This window comes from Ixodes scapularis, unplaced genomic scaffold, assembly GCF_016920785.2.
Source record: "Ixodes scapularis isolate PalLabHiFi unplaced genomic scaffold, ASM1692078v2 PGA_scaffold5__190_contigs__length_132052651, whole genome shotgun sequence".
Lineage (NCBI taxonomy): Eukaryota > Metazoa > Arthropoda > Arachnida > Ixodida > Ixodidae > Ixodes > Ixodes scapularis.
In genome coordinates, this window is record NW_024609880.1 from 124,818,483 (window position 1) to 124,838,884 (window position 20,402).

A 20,402-nucleotide genomic window follows, 5' to 3' on the forward strand; every position below is an offset into this window, starting at 1 on the left:
TATTATTATTCACGATGTCCCGCACAACTCTTACCTTTCCGTCGGCTTTTTTAACATGCATGCCGAACAAACACCAAGCCAGCGTGTATGTGGACATGACAGGGGTCTGCTGAAAGGTGTCTTCAATCAGGGAGCTTGACCTGTGCAAAGACACAATTATCCCGAGCATGAGTTTGCGTTTCATCGAGGGACTGATGTCAGTAATCCTGTCGTGGTAAGCGCAGGTTTTATTCTTGTATGAAATGTGTGGCGGCTTCTGTTAAGGTATACCGTCAAAATAATACGCTTAATTTCTTCTGTATTACCATTTTGTTTACGCGACTAAAAGTAACTTTTAGTTTGGAAATGCAGCTAGTTATGGATCCGGAAAAGTAATTTTTAGTAGCTTTGAATGTAACATGATGGTGCTTACCCCGAGGGAAGGGTGGAAAAATGCGAACGAATGAAAAGGGCTAGGACAGTCAGCTTCATCATGAAGGGGAACACGAGTTTGTCGGTCAACCGGCAGCGCCAGAACAGCGTGTCGGCGCCTTGTGAATAAAGAGTCAGCATGGGTATCCTCAGACACAAGCAATCCGAGTCTGCTAAAGCCAGGAGCCAACTCTCGTTCCCACCACGGTGCGTGAAACGCATCTCCGACTTGTGTGTTTTCCTCTTTCTCAAAGGTGGTCCCTCGAATTCCGCCTGATGACGTCATACAAGTGTCACTTGCTGCCGGCCGCGATCCTGGCGGTAATTCCAGCAGCGGTGCTGGATGTTGCGGACGCCTGTTCTTCTGCAGCTTGCTCTCCAGCTTGACAGCCAACGGAAGCTTCGGGGGCTGGGAAGAAGCGACGACAGCGACACCCGCGGTCGCTCGTGTTTTTCGCGCTGAACGTCTACGCCCAACCGCTAGGATCGGGACATGCGAGAGCATGACACGCCGGCTCTTGTAAACGTCACTCGTTGTCACTTGGGGACCACTTTTGATGCATATGCAGGATAGAGAGAGAGTGGGGACAAACTTGATCTCGCAAAAGGTATAGGTCTTCGTCAGCCCGGCCTGTCCGGTCCACGTTTCGCGGACGGATTCAGCGAGGGAATCAAAGTGGTCGACGAGTGCCGGAGTATGTGCGGTGGGTACGTCGGTGTCCGGAGGTGGAGCAGCAATTGATTGTGGGAGAGGAATGGGGGAAGACTTGTACGTAACGATTTAGAAGTAACTGATTGCTTGTGATCAATTTCATTTTATTGTAACTTTTAACGCTTCAAATACATTCTTTTGAGCTAACGTTCACTCTAATCTAATTACTCTTTTTGGTAATCAATTGTAGTCAATTAGAAGTAATCAATTATATGTTTCCAAAAGCGCTAAAATAAATAACTTCAATTAGTTGCCGTTAAAAAAAGCAAAAAAAAAATAGCTCAATTTCCTTGTGCTTAACTCGTCAATGTTGCACCAACGTTGGACACTTTTTTGTCCCCTAAACAAGTGAAACACTTTCAGCAGGCGGTCGCAAGAGTGAAGCGCCGCTCTTCCCCGAAGCGCATCCGTCGGGAGGGATTTCAGCGTCGCGCCAGATATCTTTATCAGGAAACGTGGGAAGGGTGACTCGCGAGAGTTTAATCAAGTAACATCAAACAGTAATCAATTACTGCAAACAGTTACAGTTTTCAATAAACTAATTGTAATTGCAATCGGTTACCTTGTTTCAGTAACGCGTACAAGACTGGATGGGGGATGGGTTGGTGGGTTACAGGACCAGTAGGTGTTCGGGATGGAGGTATAAACTCCCCATTTGGGGCAAGTGGGAGAAACGGGACGTTTGTAATTGTGGTGGAAGATGTGGTGCGATGGTAGGGAACTGGTCTGGGTTTCTCTGACGAGAAAGGCTTGCTCTCACGACAGTCTTTTAGAGGGAGGGGGGGGGGGGGGTACATGGTCCGCTCTTGTCGCTCTTCTTTGAACCTCAACTCCTGCAGGGCTCGTTCAGTGTTCCCAGCTGTTCCTGCCCACTAGACTGCCCACTGCGCCACTGCCCACTGCGGGGGGGGGGGGGGGGGGGGGGGGGGGCGCGGAGTTTTTGCGGGTGAAACAATGGCCTTTTTCATTTCCCTCCACGCCTTAGTAGCCGGGTGTCCATACAAGGCGGAATCTCTTGTCAGGGTGCCGGACGCTTACTTGGCGGACTAGATAAGCCGTGAGAACGCTAAACACACCAAAGACGCGCTCCAAGCACCGTAGTTCAAATTCAGGATGGTTTGCTCACTATACACATAATTACCTTTTCAGGCTGCGCAGAATGGGCATGTTGCTGACGGTTGTGAGCCCCGCAGGCCTGACAAGTGTCAGGTCGAAAGTAGCCTTCAGAGCAGGCTCGTCAAAGCACGGGAAGGCTAGGTGGGCACCATCAGGTTCAAAGAACGTGACCCACTGAATATTCTCTTCGGATATCTCAACTGTAATACGGGAAAGGGTTCAGGTTACCACCCGGACAATAGCGCGTCATAAAATGACAATAAAGTGTTGCTAATTTTGGAAAAGTGGGACAAGCCCCACCCACCGAGGCTGTTTGCTTGCCATAATTGATGGCTCCCTCATTTCCAATCGGTTGTTCGCCAGCGTTCGCTCAAATACTGAATTAGGAGAATGCATTCTGCTCAGCTCTCATTTGCCTTATACAGTGTTGTGTATTTAATCTTTACATAATATATACATTACAGCATACAGCGGGCACAACCGACCGGGTTGGGGCCAGAGCAGTCGAACGTCTCGTGCCTGCGCGCGTGCACCAGTTCACCGGCATCCCTGGATATCCTCGGTTGCCAACACACAACATCCCTCCCCCCTAGGTCACATAGTCCTTTAGGTAGTCGGGACGTCGCCGTTGTCGCTGGGGACGATTTGACTGTTCTTGCGCAGGCGCTGAAGTTGGCAACACTGTTTGGTGCCTCGGTTCATGGGGTGAAGCAGGTGAACGTTGTGGGGAAGCTGGAGGTGTTGCCACTGGGGTTGACTCCTCAGGGAAGTCCGCTTGACTCGTAGATGGTGAGCACTCTTCCACCGATTCATTCCTAAGCGATGGCTCGCTTGGTAAGGAGAGCTGCTGAGGTGACAGCTCTGTCGTAGGCTCCTCCTCGTCCAGGCATGTGCTCCACTCCCGTCTCCGGATTTGGTCCACGTGCCGCTTCCAGAAACGACCGTCGATGGTGCGAACCTTGTAAGACACCGGACCGGTGATCTCAGTGATGATACCGGGTAGCCACTTGGGGCCTGCTAAATAATTGCGGATGAAGACTGGTTCTCGCGGCTCGAATTCACGTACACCTTGTCTTCCCCGCAGCGCTTGTTCCTCTTGCTTGTCCACCATCTCTGTTTGTAGGTCTGGGTGAAGCCGGTCCAGTGCAGTACGGAGTCTCCGACCCATCAACAATTCCGCCGGACTCTTTCCGGTCGTTGAGTGCGGGAGAATATGCTGACTCAAAAGAAATCGGGCCAACTTGGTGGCCATGTCGCCTCCTTCCATACGCCTGAGGTCTTGTTTAGTTTCTTGGACCATGCGCTCCACTTGGCCATTTGACGATGGATGATATGGCGCCACCTTAACGTGCCGGATCTGGTTTCTCTGCAAAAATTCTTCAAATTCTTGTGAGACGAACGCTGTCCCATTGTCCGAGACTATAGTGTCGGGAACACCGTGTGTTGCGAACAGCACTCGCAGCCTTTGACACACTGCTGCTGATGACATGGATGCTATCTGGATGACTTCCAGCCATTTCGAATGCGCATCCACCACCAGAAGAAAAACCTTTCCTTGGAAGGGTCCTGCAAAATCGATGTGGATTCGGGACCATGGGTTTCTGGCAAATTCCCACGGATGCAGTCTTGCACGTGCAGGTTGCGGCCTTGTCTCCTGGCAGGGCAGGCAGGTTCGGACCTTCCTTTCAATATCTTGGTCGATACCCGGCCACCAAACTGTGCTTCTGGCAAGCGCCTTCATGCGGACGATCCCGGGATGCGTGGTATGCAGCAGCTCCAAAACCTGGTCTCTCGCTTGCTCTGGAATGATGACTCTACATCCCCACAGCTGGCATCCCCGATACTCCGACAACTCGTGCTGCCGTCGAACAAATGGCTTGAACTCGTCCGGCAGCCTGCCTTGAGGCCATCCAACCCCCGTCCAATGTCGAACTCTGGACAAGGTTGGGTCGTTCCGGGTGCATCGGGCAATCTTCTGGGCATCCCACGGACTCTCCGGCGCAGTCTCCAGCATCCGGACTTCAAAAAGTTTCTCGTCAGTTGAGCTGTCTTCCACAGTTAGAGGCAGTCGACTCAGTGCATCCGCGTTCCTGAGGTGATAAGCAGGCCTGTACTCCAGCTCGTAGTCGTAAGCCGACAACATTAACGACCATCGCAACATCCTCGGCGACAGCACTTGAGGCATCGGTTTTGCGTGATGCAAGAGTCCCAGTAGAGGTTTGTGATCGGTCACGATCCGAAAATGCCGACCGTAGATGAACTTGTGGAACTTTCGTATTCCAAAACCTATCGCCAGAGCTTCCCGGTCTGTCTGTGCGTAGTTCCTTTCGGCAGCTGTCATAGTTCGAGAGCCATAGGCTACCGGTACCTCCCGGCCTTCGCTATCAACGTGGCTGAGTACCACCCCAAGTCCGTACGGAGAGGCATCACATGCCATGACTAGTGGCTGGTGGACACTGTAATGGGCAAGGACGTCCGAAGACTGCAGTAGCTGCTTGGCCCGCAGAAAAGCCTCTGCTTCCTGCGTAGTCCATCTCCACTTATGGCCGTTGTCGAGCAGCCTGTACAGGGGCTCCAAAGTGTGTGCCGCTCCCCGTAGGAACCTGTTGTAGAAGTTGAGCGCCCCTAGGAACGCTTGCAACTCCTTCTTGCATTTTGGCTTGGGTGCCCCATGGATAGCCTTGACCTTGTCGTCTGTCGGCTGTATTCCTGCCTTGCTGACCTTGTATCCTAGGAATACAACTTCATCCACTCCAAAAACGCACTTGTCCCTTTTTAGCCGGACACCGTCGTCTTGAATTCTTTGAAGCACAGCTTGCAGACGGGTGTTGTGCTCGGCTTCATCTTTACCACCTACCAGGATGTCATCAAGAAAAACTTGCACCCTTCCAGCCCTTGCAGCAGCTCTTCCATGTACCTCTGAAAAATAGGGACTGCAACAGCTACTCCGAACTGTAGGCGCGTGACACGGAAAAGTCCACGGTGTGTGGTGATGGTGAGAAGGTCAGCTGTCTCACTGTCAACTGTCAGCTGCAGGTACGCTTGGTCTAAATCAAGCTTGGAAAACCTTGCACAGCCTGCCAGCTTCGCGAAAAGTTCCTCAGGTGTGGGTAGGGGGTAGCTTTCCCAACGGACCACAGGGTTTACCGTACTCTTGTAGTCGCCACAGATTCGCACTGTGCCATCCTTTTTTACCACAGGTACTATTGGAGTCGCCCAACTGGAATGTCGGACCGGTTCCAAAATGCCTTGCCTGATGAGCTTGTCTAAGGCTTCATCCACTTTTGGTAGTAAGGCAAAGGGAACTGGACGCGGTTTGAAAAACTTGGGCTGGGCAGACGGTTCCACTTCGACTCGAACTGGTGGTCCCTTGCTCTTGCCTAGACCTGGTTGGAAAACGTCGGCGTGACGACTCAGCACTGCTGCGCTGGACGGGCTCTGATTGTTCGTTGCTTCTTTCAGCTGATTGACTCTCAGCTCAATCCCAAGAGCCTTGAACCACACTCTAAGAAAAAAGGGAGGAGAAAGGTAGCAAAAGCGACTGTTCCTCCTTGTTGCGGACAAGTTGCCCAGAGAAGGGAGGAACGGCAGTTCAGATGAAAGGAGGAGGGCGCGTTCCTCCTTGTTCAGTTGGCGCAGGGGTAGAACATCGCGCTACTGACCAGGTGGTCAACGGTTCGATCCCCAGGAAAGTGGTTTTTTTTTTTTTTTTTTTGTAAAGTTTTTTTTTTTATTTTTGTTTACCAAAACACACATAAACAAACCCAGACCAATGAAAGGAAAATTAAAGTCCTTATTATTCTCCGAGACGTTTTCCTCCTCCCGGCAGACCGGAGAAAGTTTTCGCCCTCCCGACCCATCTTCTTTCGGTTTCGTTTTTCGAGCACATCGCGCACGTTGTTTAATAAATTAATGTCGAGTTGATTGAGCTTCAGCGGCAGCGAAGGCCGCCTGTAATTCCGTCTTCTAGTCCAAACGTGCAGAACATTTCGGTTGCATTGACGTTTTTACCACTAATTTTATCAAATGAGCTAACGAAGCCGCTAGAAACAGCGAAGTTCCGGAGCAGTGCCAGCAGTGCTACATACACTGGGTAAGACGGCCGTCTCCAATTTGCGGGACACACGCGGAACTACAGCAGCGAAACCATGAGGAACTGGTGTTTGTGGAGAATAACATAGAGGACGAAAACAGGACGACATGTTTAAACGTGTCGTCCTGTTTTCGTCCTCTATGTTATTCTCCACAAACACCGTAACTTAACCAGCACGCTCCATTTCCACAACCATGAGGAACTGTGTCGACGTTTTCGACGTTATGGAAATCGCGGGAACTGCGTCCAAGGAAGGCAGGTTTTCCTGCCGGCTGCCTGGGTGCCTTCCGTGCCGAGTGCCAACCGGCGTTCAACGTGATTCTTCTGCGTGTCAGCAACATCGTCAACGTGGTTCTGTATTTCTTCGTGTCAGCGACATCGTGATGGCAGTGTTGTGGGTTGTGAACAGAAGACTGGAATTATCGCCGATGTGACCGTGTGTTCACGTATCAGTGGTGTAACAACAAGATGAGATGACGTAAACTGTCGGGCATTGATGCCGCTGGTCGGGCCGTTATCGGAGGGGCCGGGGTGTCGCAGGATGACATTCCGCTTTACATTAAAGAGTTTAAAACCACTTGAGGGATTAGGTGCAGTCGATCGACGTGTGGATAGTCATGTTGGAACGCTGGTCTGAACGGTAAGCTCCTATCGTACAGTGGCCAATGTGACTGTCGGTCCCCGAGAGCGATTGCGCTCTGGGGAAAAGACAACACTACGAAAGTATGACGGAAAGTACGTATATTTATAATGGAAGTTTAGCATAAAAAAAAAAAAAGACAGGCAAAATCGAAAAAAAAAACGCTATCCTTTATTTTACTGTTTAAATATATTACGGTTCCTGTAGAAACTGCCCTCTAAGTGGCGCGCTGGGATGAACGCTAGAAGTTTTCGAGCTCGCAACGGCGCAGCTCCGTACACTTAACAGTTGTCGGAAGTCGCGGCTTTGACTGCATTCAAGTTGATCGAAAAGCGATTTCTGTGCCCGTGAAGCATCACTTCCAGCTGAGTGGATATCCGCTCTACAGAGATTAATTCAAGACGGCAATTGCAGCTTTGCGCGAACAGCACAAATAGAAAAACGAACACTACAATATAAATACTGGCTACGAAGGGCCATGCGGGAAAACAAACTCATGGCTTGGAACCACATTGGAGCGGCTCGATTTATTGGCTTTCAAATAATTATGGCATGATTGAGCGTCTTCTTTTTAATAAGAGATTCATCCCCTGAGCCATTAAGAATAGCCTCAGATGTATGACATTGCTGGAAAAAAATGAACATGTTCGGAATATTTTTTTTTGCTTAGGGAGTCACCGAAAAATTCCGCACGTTCAAAACGACCACTATAAAAGACGGAAACGCAGGGCTCGCTAGTAGTGATCGGGGTAGTGTGCTGTTGTATTGATGTTTGTATGTACGATGCCTGTGTATGCGTTCAATATATGTTGACCTGATGTTTGTAGTGTGCGCAACGTGTCTACATGTGTTAGAGATTCCGAAGAAAAGGAAACGCAATTGTGGCGTAAGAAAATAAAAATTTTTTTTTTGTAAAACATGAATTGGGCGGTACCTAGCGCCACCTAGCCTAGCTACGTGCGATTACTCTGCTTGACCCTGCCATCTGGTGGCAAGCGATTTAACATCCTTTTACGCTACGCGGCTACGCCATAATTTCGTGTTACCGTGCTGAGATAAGCCAGGAGGTTGCTTCGGATTTGCTTTTTTTTTTGAGAGCGGCTTTTGGTTTTGCGGGCGAATGATTTTCACTCCTCCGTGATGTGCGGTTGACGCTACGGTTGACGAAGGAATTGTGGCTCGAGGAATAGCAAAGGTAGGACATAAAGTGCGCGAACTGAGTGCCGAATGTCTCCGTTGAACATCGCAGTGCTGACGATGAGAAGACTGAGTGACTGCATGCTTTCGAAACGTAAGTTTCTTTACCTGCAGGGGTAAAGAAACTTCGGAAATAAATACAGTTCGCGGAAAGCTCGTGTTACGTTTTTATTTCCTGCTCCTCTCGCTTCGTGCAATAGACTTAGTGTTCTCGTTAAGCCTTACCGAGCTCGATTTGCTCGATTCGTGGCCGCCATAATGAGATGCAGTCGACGGAGGAACTTTTCCTCCCCTGCTTAAGGGACGAAAGTTTCTCCCTTTCTGAAGGAACATATGTGTCAAGAGCGTTCCTCCCTTTAGGGAGGACTATACTGACCCTTTTTTCTAAGAGTGCAGTCTCGGCCAAGCAAGCCTACGCCTGCTCCCTTGATCACGACGAGACGCAGTCGTTTTTGACGCCCTTTATAGGTGACTTGGACCATCACGGAGCCTAGCACCTTCAATTCCTGCTGGTTGTACGTGCGAAGACGTAGTTCACACGGTCGCAGCTTGTGCTTGGACAACCGCAGCTGACGCATAGTTCTCTCGTTGATCACGGAGCACACCGCTCCTGAGTCGACTTCCATCTCGAGAGGGTTCCCGTTCACTTCTACGACCACGCGGATAGCAGGTTCCTCGGCAGTCATTTGGAAGATGCCAAAAACATCCGCTGTTTCACTGTCGCGCCGCCGGCCGTTCTGGCGGCTGCCACCTGTAGGCCTAGGCGTCGGTGAGGACTGTTTCGCTTTTCGTCGACAACTTTTCACGATATGGCCCCGCTGCTTGCAAAAGTGGCACTGTGCGTGTCGAAAACGACACTCGTCTGGTGCGTGTGACCCTCCACAGCGAAAACACTTGCCAGCGTCTTGCTGTGACTTCGACGCAGTCCTTTCTCTTGCTGCCTCGGCATTAGGCTTAGCTCTCGGAGCCATTTGCTTACCAACACGACGCACATCGCTGCTCTCTGCGGACGCCCCCCTGATCTTTTCTGTCTGGTGGTGGGCGTACTCTGCTGCTATCGCCTTCTCTTTGGCCACCGCGAAGGTTAGTTCCGGCTCGGAGAGAAGCCGTCGCTGAAGGGACTCTTCCCGGAGGCCGCAGACTAACCTGTCTCGGAGCATGTCGTCCAACGTTGGCCCGAAAGCGCAGTGCTCCGACAGCCGACGAAGCTCGGCGATGTAGTCGGCGATACTTTCTCCTTGACGCTGGTCGCGCTTCCCGAACTGGAAACGCTGAACAATGGCGGACGGCCTCGGGTTGAAGTGGGCCGCCAGTCGTGAGACGATGTCGTCGTAGCTCGTCTCGGAAGGTAGAGCCGGTGAGCAGAGTGAACGAATGATGGCGTACGTTGCCGCCCCGCAGACCGTGCACAGGATTGCACGCTTCTTCTCGGCTGACTTGATCTCATTTGCGATAAGTAGAACTCAAATCTTTCGTGGTACAGTGGCCATGTTGCACCGGTGCTCGGTGCGAACTCTTCGATGCCGCCGAATGCCGGCGCCGCTGATGCCTTTGCTTCTGCCATGGCGCCGTGAACGGCGCTCTAGAAGGTCTTCCGCCGCAGGTTGACTCCACTTCGTCGCCAATGTTGTGTATTTAATCTTTACATAATATATACATTACAGCATACAGCGGGCACAACCGACCGGGTTGGGGCCAGAGCAGTCGAACGTCTCGTGCCTGCGCGCGTGCACCAGTTCACCGGCATCCCTGGATATCCTCGGTTGCCAACACACAACATACAGCAAGCCTACAGCACCGAAGTTTCCTCCATCGGCGTGAACAAAATGCTTCCGAATGAACGCGCGCGGATCGCGCTGTTCTCGCTGTTGCGCTTTCGCGCCGCGTCAAGGGCAGGGCCACCGCCGTCGAACCGAGATACCGGATTCGCCTTGACACCAAAAACGGCTGTCTTCGCTGTCTCGTAGGCTGTCCACGACGATAGATGGCGGCAGCCACCCCTTCCGATTCTTAAGTGGAACATTCCCGAGGCTGCGCGCGTCCAGCCGTTCTAACTACGCAAAAGCTGTCGGCTCCAAGGCCATTATATTTTTGTGGAGTAAGAATTATTCCCTAGTTAAGTATTTCGTTAGCTCGCTGCAAAAGCGGAACGAACGAAGGGCATTGCACTCTCTAAGTAGCATGGAACGCTCACTTGCTCGCAAAACACTAAAGATACCAATCACTGCAATCCACAAGAAAAAGTACGCGCTGCGGCACTGAACATGGTTACACGTTATGCTCATTGCTACGGCGCAGAATTTTTTTTAGACCTAGATATATTTTGAGGCTCTAATTATAATGCACTTAAATGCAAAGTTGCAAGCGAGCTGGACAAGAATGACGAAAATAACCCCTGGAGAAGGGGAACAAGAGGAACAAAGGACAAACGTAAATCTCCAAACACAGCTAGGTGGCTGGTGAGCGACCGAAAGAATCCGCCTGGTCCGGGTACCGAACCCGGGACCTCTCCATTACAGGTGGAGCGCTCTACAAACTGAGCTAACCAGGGGTTAGACGTGAGTAGAGCAAACGGGCTCGTCGTCCGCCGAGTTTCCTTCGTAAATTACAGCGACTGGCTCTCCGAAATGCTTTGCGGGGAATGGATGTAGACGTTTAACATACAGGAATAGTGAGGTACAGTCGATTAAAGAAAATACAGCGTACGCTTAAGACTGGCCCGCATTCGTACAAGGAGCGTGACCCGCTGTCCGCGGCACGGCGAACAGCGGACAGCGCGTCCCGCTCCTTTGCGGCACGACATGACTGAATCCAGAGTGCATGGAACATGTGAGGAGCGGGAATTTCCACCTCACCCTTAACATCCCCCACACCCCTTCTCTACCCCCACGGGCCTCCGGCCACGCCTGACACGTGATCCAAGAAGGGGGAGAGAGGGGCTGCTGAGCGCGCGCCGCTCTTTCTTTATTACTAGCTCGTGTTTCGTGGTCACAGACAACGCCGGCGTTGCTACATGGGGCAGTTAATGCTTTCGCATTAAAAAGGTCTACTAGCGACGAAACCGAATGTGCGACTTACTCTTATAGAACCCTCTCGAGTCCTCTCCGAAGCTTCCCCGGAAATTCAGAGACAAGACACACGAAGGTGACCCTTTCCGTATCGGTTTGTCGAGCGGCAAGTGAAGGTAATTTTCACTTCTGCGGAGCTTCCGGACCTGCGACCCGCACTTCCCCAGAGAATATGCGAGGATATCGATGGATTCCGATGCATGGAGAACAATTTCCTCGGTGTCCTCGAGGACGCCGAAGGTGATGTCCACGCTACCGCCATACCCGCTGCTGTTGAAATCTGCAACATACGTGGGATTTTAGTCTACCCGCAGGACAAACGAAATGGCTTACGGTAAGCCTTAGCCTGGAAGCGATCACAAAACATTTATGCGCCGATAAACTGAGGGAGAGGAGGAGAGGAGAGAACGCGGCGAAGGACGACCGTCGAGCTCTGGTTGGTGTGATTAGTGCTGGGTGGACTTACCTCCAGTGTCGGTGCTAACGCGTTACAAGCAGCGGCGTTACCGCAAATGCGTAACTTTTTTTTTCGGTTTCGTAGTAATGTACTCATTACATTCTCGAAATAGTAACGCGTAACGTACTTTACTCATTTCGAGCCCAGGTAACGTAGTTACGTTACTCGTTACTTCTTAAGATCTGAAAAGAGTAGACCTAAATTTTTTTTCGTGTTTCTATTGACCGTTTCATTAGGGTCATAGCAGAGAGGGCAAAAAAAGAAAAAATGCCCTCTCCCACTCGCCCGCCGAGTGGGCAGTACCTAGCATCCGGCTGGCGTACAAACTCTGTTTAACATCGCGTCATTTTGGGAATTTCAAGCGTGGATGCGCAGATTTTGGTATGCCAGTTATCGTGTAATACTATGCTAGATAAAAAGACTAACAAGGTCCAATCGCGCTGTTACATGCGTGCAAATAATAATAAAAAAAAAAATACAGGGAAAACTGTGTCAGACTGGCCGGTCTCTCCGGTGAAAAGTAAATCCGGTTGCTGTACCTCTTTTACTATACAAAGTTCGTACTGGTGTAGGCCTTTAGCGACCATGAGTGGAAGTCTGAAATAATAAATAAAAACGTGCTCTCCTGCCGCAATACACGCAGTAGTTGAGGGTAGTACTGCCGGCTGACTCAAGTGCTATTTAAGTAATGGAAAAAAAAGATATGGTAGTTGATCATTTACCGAAATAGAAGAACAGAGAGCTCTAGGCTGATTTTCGAGTAGCCATAACTATTCCAAGAACGCGAACCACTTCACAACGGCAGCCACGAGCGAGAGTTCGATGGTCCGTACAGCCCGCCGGTACAGCCCAAAGATGGAGAATGGCAACCTCCCCGTTTGTCGTCCGCTAGCGGAGTCGGGCGCGTGCCCTCTGTCTCGTGTTACCCCGCCGAACCCGCTGAATTTCCCGGATGTATGGAGAGGGCGCTGCGGGCGAACAAAATGGTGCCGTCCAGAAAGCGCTAATTGGAATGGTCTATAGTTTGTGTTTTCTTTAGTCCAGACGCAGCCGACGTCACCAGTTGATGGGACCAATCAGAGAGCTTCGATAGGGTACCATCATGGTGCTCGTCATGTTTCTGCTCATGTTCGATCATCACTGAAACAATCAAGAAAAACGGCCCAGTGACTCGCATTTTTCGACGCTGCTTGCTTTTTCCTAATAGCTCGGAGCATCGGCTGTGTGTAAACTTAAGCCGAAACGAAGTATATAACGGCAGTCATTAATTATTGCACTAATTTCCCATTCCTTCAAAATATTGCCTTTAGAATCTGCCTCACGCAAAAATGCCCAGCTTAGATAAACCACATCGCCCACGCCCGCTGTCACCAAAAATGAGAAAAAAAAAAAAAAAACGCTGCTACCGTCAATTTATAAATATGAAGTAACGCGAACGTAACGTGTCTTACTTTTTATCTATAGCTGTAATGGTAACGCGTTCCTTTATTTTGCAAGTAACCAGTAACGTATTTCTTTACTTTTTTCGGTAACACCTACAGGCGCTGCTTAAAACTTGTCTTGTGTCCCCTGTACCCTTCGAACTCGTTAAAACGCCGGCGTCCGGCATTTGGCTCTCGCGTTCGACAAGTGCAGTGGAGACAAAGCTTTAGGCTTAGCCACCAACCATTCCAACCAAAGCTGGGCGTTCTCACGTCCCGTCCTCCTCTCCCTCAGCTTCTCTGCGCATATCGCCCATGCACTGACTGTTGCGACTTGTGACAACTTGCACGCGTTCAATGTTGCAACAAACGACGTCACGGGCAGCGTCGTGCCACGCTGTCAAATCTCGCGATCCTGGCGGTTGGTGGTAAAAGTGCCGACACAAATTTTGAGCGAACGCCAGTGTCCCTGTCGTGGCGTCGCAACTTGCGGTTTTGTGAAGCTTACGGAAACTGTCAAGCTGTAGAGCGACCTGCAGCAGAAGTACAGGCGGCTGCTAACGTCCACCTCCGCTGCTGTTCCATCGCTATACAGAGAGGCAGGTGACAGCGTGACACAGTTATATGTTGTCATCAAGCAGGGATCAAGCAGTATCAACTAGAAGACAAAAACTAATCACCCCCATTTAAAAAAAGACAAAAAAAAAAAGAAAAGAAAACGAGCTTTTAAGCGGATTTACGGTGCATCGCCTCATTCGCGTCAGCGTCGCCGCCAGCGCATTTCACAGCGTCCCACAACGAGCGCGACGGACGAGGCGTGTCGGGAGTCCACGAACGATGACGTCACGCGCGGGCCTTGTGTTGTAGGTCGTATTGAATCGACGCACCCCGTTTGAGGGCTCGGTAAACACGCTAGTCGGAGATGCGTTGCAGTTATACAGTAATACCGCGGTGACGCTTCGCGAAGGCTAAAATGGGGCCGTGCAAATCATGCTTCTTTCGCCAGATTGTTGTAAACCATAACCTGAATGCTCCTATAGACATTTCCAATGTTTACTAAATCACAGCCCAGAACGTGCGTGTTCGTCGCTTCGGAAAGCGAGCAAAGCACGCGCCGTATACGCACGAACACTCAAAATGGCACCGACCACACGCTCTTTTTTAGAAAAAAGTCTAACACCTCCGCACATTTTGCGATAAGCAGACCAACCCGAATTATATTCTGACCTGGGTCCATTGTAATGTTGAGCTTGTAATTCTCGGGCCTGACGTTCTTCGGCAGACGTCGGTGCGAGCTCTCGATCCTTTGCGTCCTTGAGACAGAAATATCTGTTGCGAAAATGAGGAAGATAAGTTTCCAAGTTCAACCTTCCGAATCTACCGCCTCCTCTTGTGGCGGGAATATTTCTCGCTGTAATAGACTCCTTTCAAAACTGCGGGCCATCTAGAGGCTGCTGTTGCAGCAATTGCCTGTTTGCCATTGTTAGGGCATGCACTCTCGAGCATGGATTGGACGCGGGGGTCTCGTCAGAGTTCGGCGAGCACTCGGACCCAATCACGCGCTTCGTGCCCCAGAAATTGCGACCGCCAATGCTACTCGATGGCGTTTTGAAAAAGGTCTATTTATAGCTTCGAAGTCGCTTTACCTGGTTTTGTATTCTTTGGTAGACTGAGGGCACGGATATTATCCTTGTGACTATCTTGCTCAGTCGGGCTTGTATGTTCCGCGAACTTCTGGGTTCGATCCCTGTATAGAAAAGACAGCCTTTATGTTCTTGCTTCTTTTTCAAATTACATTTTTCTTCGGATTGCGCGAAGCCGTAAATATACGTAAACACCTGCCTTTCGGCGTATATTTAGCGGTACGTAAATTCGTTCCTATAACCCTTTCTCGCTCCACTTGTAGTGACGGTGTATTTCGCGAAATCATTGAAAATATAGTTATTTCCTCCGCCCGTATCGAGCAATAAACCTAGCTGTCGATAAACTCTTTTAACAGCAGTCATCCCTGAGGCCTATAGGCCGATCGCACCTAAGTAAAATTTGCGCTAGCAACTTTTAACAGATGACGGGTAAGAGATTAAAGGACCACAGAAAGTGTGCTGAGATTGACAGCGGCAGCTGCTGCGTTGCGGACTTGCATATCTTGAAGGAGATTTGCCTTTAGCCAGTGTACTACCTTTAGCCAGTGCACTGCCTTTTTTGATTTAAAGGAGCTGTGCAACGATATTCAATTGAAATGTTTTTCTCTCTACACTAGCTTACTGGCACACCTCGGACTCAAGGATACTCACACGCAACACCATTGGCCAAGAAACTCCTTTGTTGTGGTGTAATTTCAAGGACAAAAGCGATCATTTTCATTCAATCTCTCCTTTGCAAAATTTGATGACGTAACTCGGGGATCCCAGTACACCCAAGTGACGATATTTGAATGCGGTTCATAGATTGGACCCGAGCATTGCGTGGGCACTCGACTTGGGCTCGTGACAATTGCTAGCTCGAGAAGCATTCGGGTTGTGACCCGTGTCCAATCGCTGCAACGACGACAACAGCCGAGCCATAACAATGTCTGGAACTCAGCGCGTGTCCTGCGCTTTGCCAACCCCTGCGCGTGGCTATGATCAACACTGGCGGCATATAATCGGCTCCAGATCACGTGGCCGCTTGTTCTGGCTGCGAGTTGAGGGGGTGAACGCCGCTCGCTTTTCTTAAATTTTTTTCTGGGACTTCTATTGCGTGGGGTGAAAAACGAACGCGTGTTTCATAGGTCATTAACGTTAGGGATCCGATTTAAGCGGTATTTGTGCACAGTACAAAAATTGTTGCATCGCTCCTTTAAGTGGAATAGATGTAGGAGACGTGTGTGAGGAAATGAGTGTTTTGGTGGAACGATTCTTCGAGATGTTTTATGTGTTAAAAAAACGCAAAAAAACTTTTTTTTTTTTTTTATAAGGGGGTTATTGTAACTGCTTTGGCGGTGTAATAAGCGAAAGTATGTACGCGAGCTGTTCAGTAGAGACGCGGGGAGCACACGAGGAGGGAACCTGGGCAGCGGCAGGGGGGAGGCCAGTGTGCGTGTTCGCACCCCGCGACCACGTGGGTAGTTCGCAACGACGGCTGTCTTAGGGGTGGAGTGTATGCCTGTGTGCGTGTGGAGGTGAGATGGGGGAGAGAATGTCACCGGAGGGTAAGTAGGGAGTTTTAGATAACGTACACATCTTTACCGCACGCCATAAAGCAAGCTCTAAATTTCGCGCTTGCGTTAGCGCACGCTATGCAAGAGATTAGTCAGTTTTAGTGGACCGTACGCTATAGCTTTGCGTACGCAAGGAGATTGCGGGTCTCGAGTGCGCATACGCAGAACGCAATAGAAGGGCTAGCGTATTGCGTACGCTAGCCCTTCTATTACTGGCTAGCGGGCCTTGCGGGACGCTCTCGAGAGATCTCGGACCCAACGAGAGCGCCAGTTTCAAGATGGCGGTTGCCTCGACTGGCGCAGCAAGGGCGACGTGGAGTTTTCGAGGTTCTGTGTTACGTGAAATTGCGTGGTGTTCAGCTCGGCGATTCTTTCTGGGACCTACTGCGGTCGAATCAGATCGCCCTGCAGCTGAAGGAGTGCACAGTGGAAATGTTCGCCCCTCGCAGTGTGCGTCGACGCTGCGATCTGCTCAACGCTAAGCCTATTCCCACGGTTCATCGCCGACGGACGAACGACTCTGAAAGAAATCGCCGAAGTTCTCGCTATGCACTGGACATCAGGGTCATGAATTTCATTCCGCGATAGCATTGATAAAAGGTGCCATTTGCACGGGACGACTGACGGAGGCTCCGTGATCGAATTTGGCTACGCACTCGTACTCGTAGCCTCTGTACCCCGCAGAAACGCGCGCTTACGAGGCAGTTGTGGCTTGGTTTAATCTGAAATAAAATGATTGGATACTTCTTTTTTCAATATTTCTTTCCAGAAGCATGGTTGCGCTATAAGCACGCGGAATTCTACGGCCCTAGCAAATTTAACCAAGATCATGCGCGGTGTTCACTCGAAAACGTAACGCGCAACTAAATTCGGTCCGAGCAGGTCATTTTTAGCGTACGCTATACTATTGCGTATTGCGTACGTAAGATCCAGCAACGCTATACTAAAACTGTCTATTTTTAAAATAGCGTTTCCCGGCCGCAACGCATAAGTTCAAGCATCTCGCGCTTGCAACGACACAAAGATGCAGCCAACATTTATATGTAACTCACAAAATACTATAACTTGAGAAAAACATTTTTGGTCCAGTGTAACATTGTCACCTCAACAGGAGAGGTTTCGTGCACTGACCTTCGCACACCGCACTGTCGCCGAGAAATGTTTGCGCATCGCAGGTATCACGTTGCCGGCGATCGTTGCCCCCTTCACTGGGTCTTTCAAACCGAGTACATGTTGTCCTGTATTGAACATCCTTGTCGCAGCAAGGACACCACCGACGTCGCGCTGACGACGCCGCCAAAGCGGGCGCAGGCGCGCAGACCTGGGAGCAGCCATTTTTTAGCAGCGGTCGTCTCGGCTTTAACCAACCTCTCATCACAATGCCTCCTTGGAGGAGCGCAAAGAAGCTCTGCGCTTCTAAACATTCACGTCATTAAGAAAAAAAAACGTGTGTTATATGGGTTGTGGGGAGACAACACGCTCGTAAAGACACTGAAATATTCATGAAGACCGTCGATGAGGCGTCGATGCAATAAGGTCGAACGCATTGTCTATTTTACTGAACGGGGGCGCCCGGGACTAAACCTCTAGAAAACAGCTCGACTCTGTACTGTACTTTCGCTTCTTCCACCGATGGGGCTGTCACGGTCGCCCCCGATTAAAAATAACAATTCAGAAAAAAACAAAAGAACAAACAAAGATGTTGCATGTGTTAGAGAAAAACAATTTTTGTTTTTCTCTAACATATGCAACATCTCACACAATCGGTCCCCCAAAGCACACATCTCCTTATACACGTCTTCTACATCAATTTCACTGAAAACAAAGAAGCCATTGCAAACATTGTACTAATTGTACAGCACACTGCCCCGAAGGAAAAACCCTTTCAACACGCCTCTCCACAACGCGGCAGCTGCCGCTGTCAATCGCAACACAATTTGTGTGGCCGTTCGGAATTTTTCTTTTTTAAATATAAGTATAATGCATTTTTTACTCTATAGTTACCAACATTTGCGCATGTAAGCGTGATTGCTGACTCTCACGTGACCTTAGAGCTCGCCATCGCTCAATACACAGACTTTGGCTCTCAATTGAGAGGTATGAGATTTTGAAACTTGTACTAGTTGGTATAAATTATTGACGTATAAGAAATCAGCACAAGTCTATATTCTTCTAATTTTTGCTCGCTTTCTTTTTTTATCAGATTTTGACAGGTACGAGTTCATTATGGTGAGTCATCTGAGTGCTGGCGCGATATATGCCTCTATGAAACCTACTGCAATTTTTCATCATTGGCTTCGGTACGGCCAAGGAGGAGACTCCAGAGAAGGACAGCAGCCACCACGGTCACCGCCACCATCGCCATAGAGGCTGCGCTCTTCCCGGAACCGCTGGAAACGTCTCTGTGCAGATGGTTTCCCTGCGGAAGCGATAGAGTACATCAGAAACAAGAACTTTGACCTAAAACAAATCAGCAAAACACGTCTTTAAATAAAAAAAAAAAACAAAAAAAAACAACAACAACAAAACTGGACTAGTATTGCGTGTGAAGGAATGGAATGATTCAATAATCAGTTGAATAAAGTATTGTTTTTAGATTATTGACAATCGACGAAGTTCGATATGCGTCTAAAGGAGTACTCAGTGGAGACGTCGATAGTGCCTTGATTATACTAACTGACCGCTTAAGAGACGCAAGGCTCTCAAATATCTCATTATCACTACGCAGCCAACGAGATTGATTTGTTCGGCGACATTCAAACCAAAGAACCAAACTACATCGCTAACAACAACGAATCGCAGGGCAAAAAAGCCATGTCCGGAGTTTTGTAAGTTGTCAGTGATATATAGACTGTCTTTTCTATGCTGTACTCTGATCAGCCAAAACATTATGGAACTGTGGAAGCCGCAAGCGAATGCTCCCTATTATCCAACCCTCGTGGTTGCTCGGGGGTGGGACTTTTAGGTTTAGGGTGTTACGGTGTAGGATGTTTTGGTGTCAACTTTTCGGTGCATGGACATTTCGGTGCACAGACATTTTGGCGGACGGACATTTTGATTATAATGCAACTAATTGCATTGTGTTTGTCCTTTGTCCCTCTTGTTCCCCTTCTCCAGGGCTTATTTTCGACATTTTGATGCACGGACGTTTTGGCGTATGGGCGTTTCGGAGCAGAGACTTTTCGGTGCCGGGACTTTTCGGTGCGGGAACTTTTGATGCGCTCACATATAAACAAAAAAACGCGCGATTTCAATTGGCCGTGCATTGAAATGTCCGTGCACCGAAAGGTCCTTTCGGTGCACGGACATTTCAATGCACGACCAATTGAAATCGCGCGTTTTTTTGTTTATTTTTTCTTCTTAACATAATAGGCACTATTTTAGCTAAAAATTCATTTTTTTTGCGGTTGATATTTCGTAAGCTTCGTCATCTATTTACGGTCACTTAATGATATACGATCTAAGTGACTTTATTAGGCGCAGCAGCTCTATCCTGCGTGAGGAATAGAGACGTTGGACGTTACGGTTCGTTTGCCGGTTTCTCTTTTCCAACGTACGCACGCATGTCATCGTGTTAACGCGTTGGGTGGAAAGAGGCGTTATCGGCGTCTTCTGAAGGAATATGCCTTTATTATCGGTATTCCATGTGGGAAAGGGTCCAACAGCTAGAAGCTTAAGAATGGTGAAAATTACCCGAGACTGTGGTAAAAGGTAAGAAATTTCGGCTAACTTTGAGACGTTGCTTGTTCTTCCATAAAGTTTCCCATCCTTTACCACAGTCTCGGGTAACTTTCAACATGATCAACATCCACCAGATCGCCAGCACACTTACCGTTTTCTCGCGAAGCTTGAGAAGTTGTTTTTGTACGATATTTTGGAACAATTTGAAATATCCTGAAATGTGCCTCCACCGCGAAATCGTATAGCGTCAATTGTTTAGCACACCTGACGGGAGAGATTAAATTCTTCTTATCCGTCACGCGTCACACGATTTGGTCCTCCGCAGCTAAAAGTTTATTTAAAAAAAATAACGACTTTATTGCTAGCAATTTTTAAAGCTTTCGCCGAAATGCCAGGTATTCAAAATA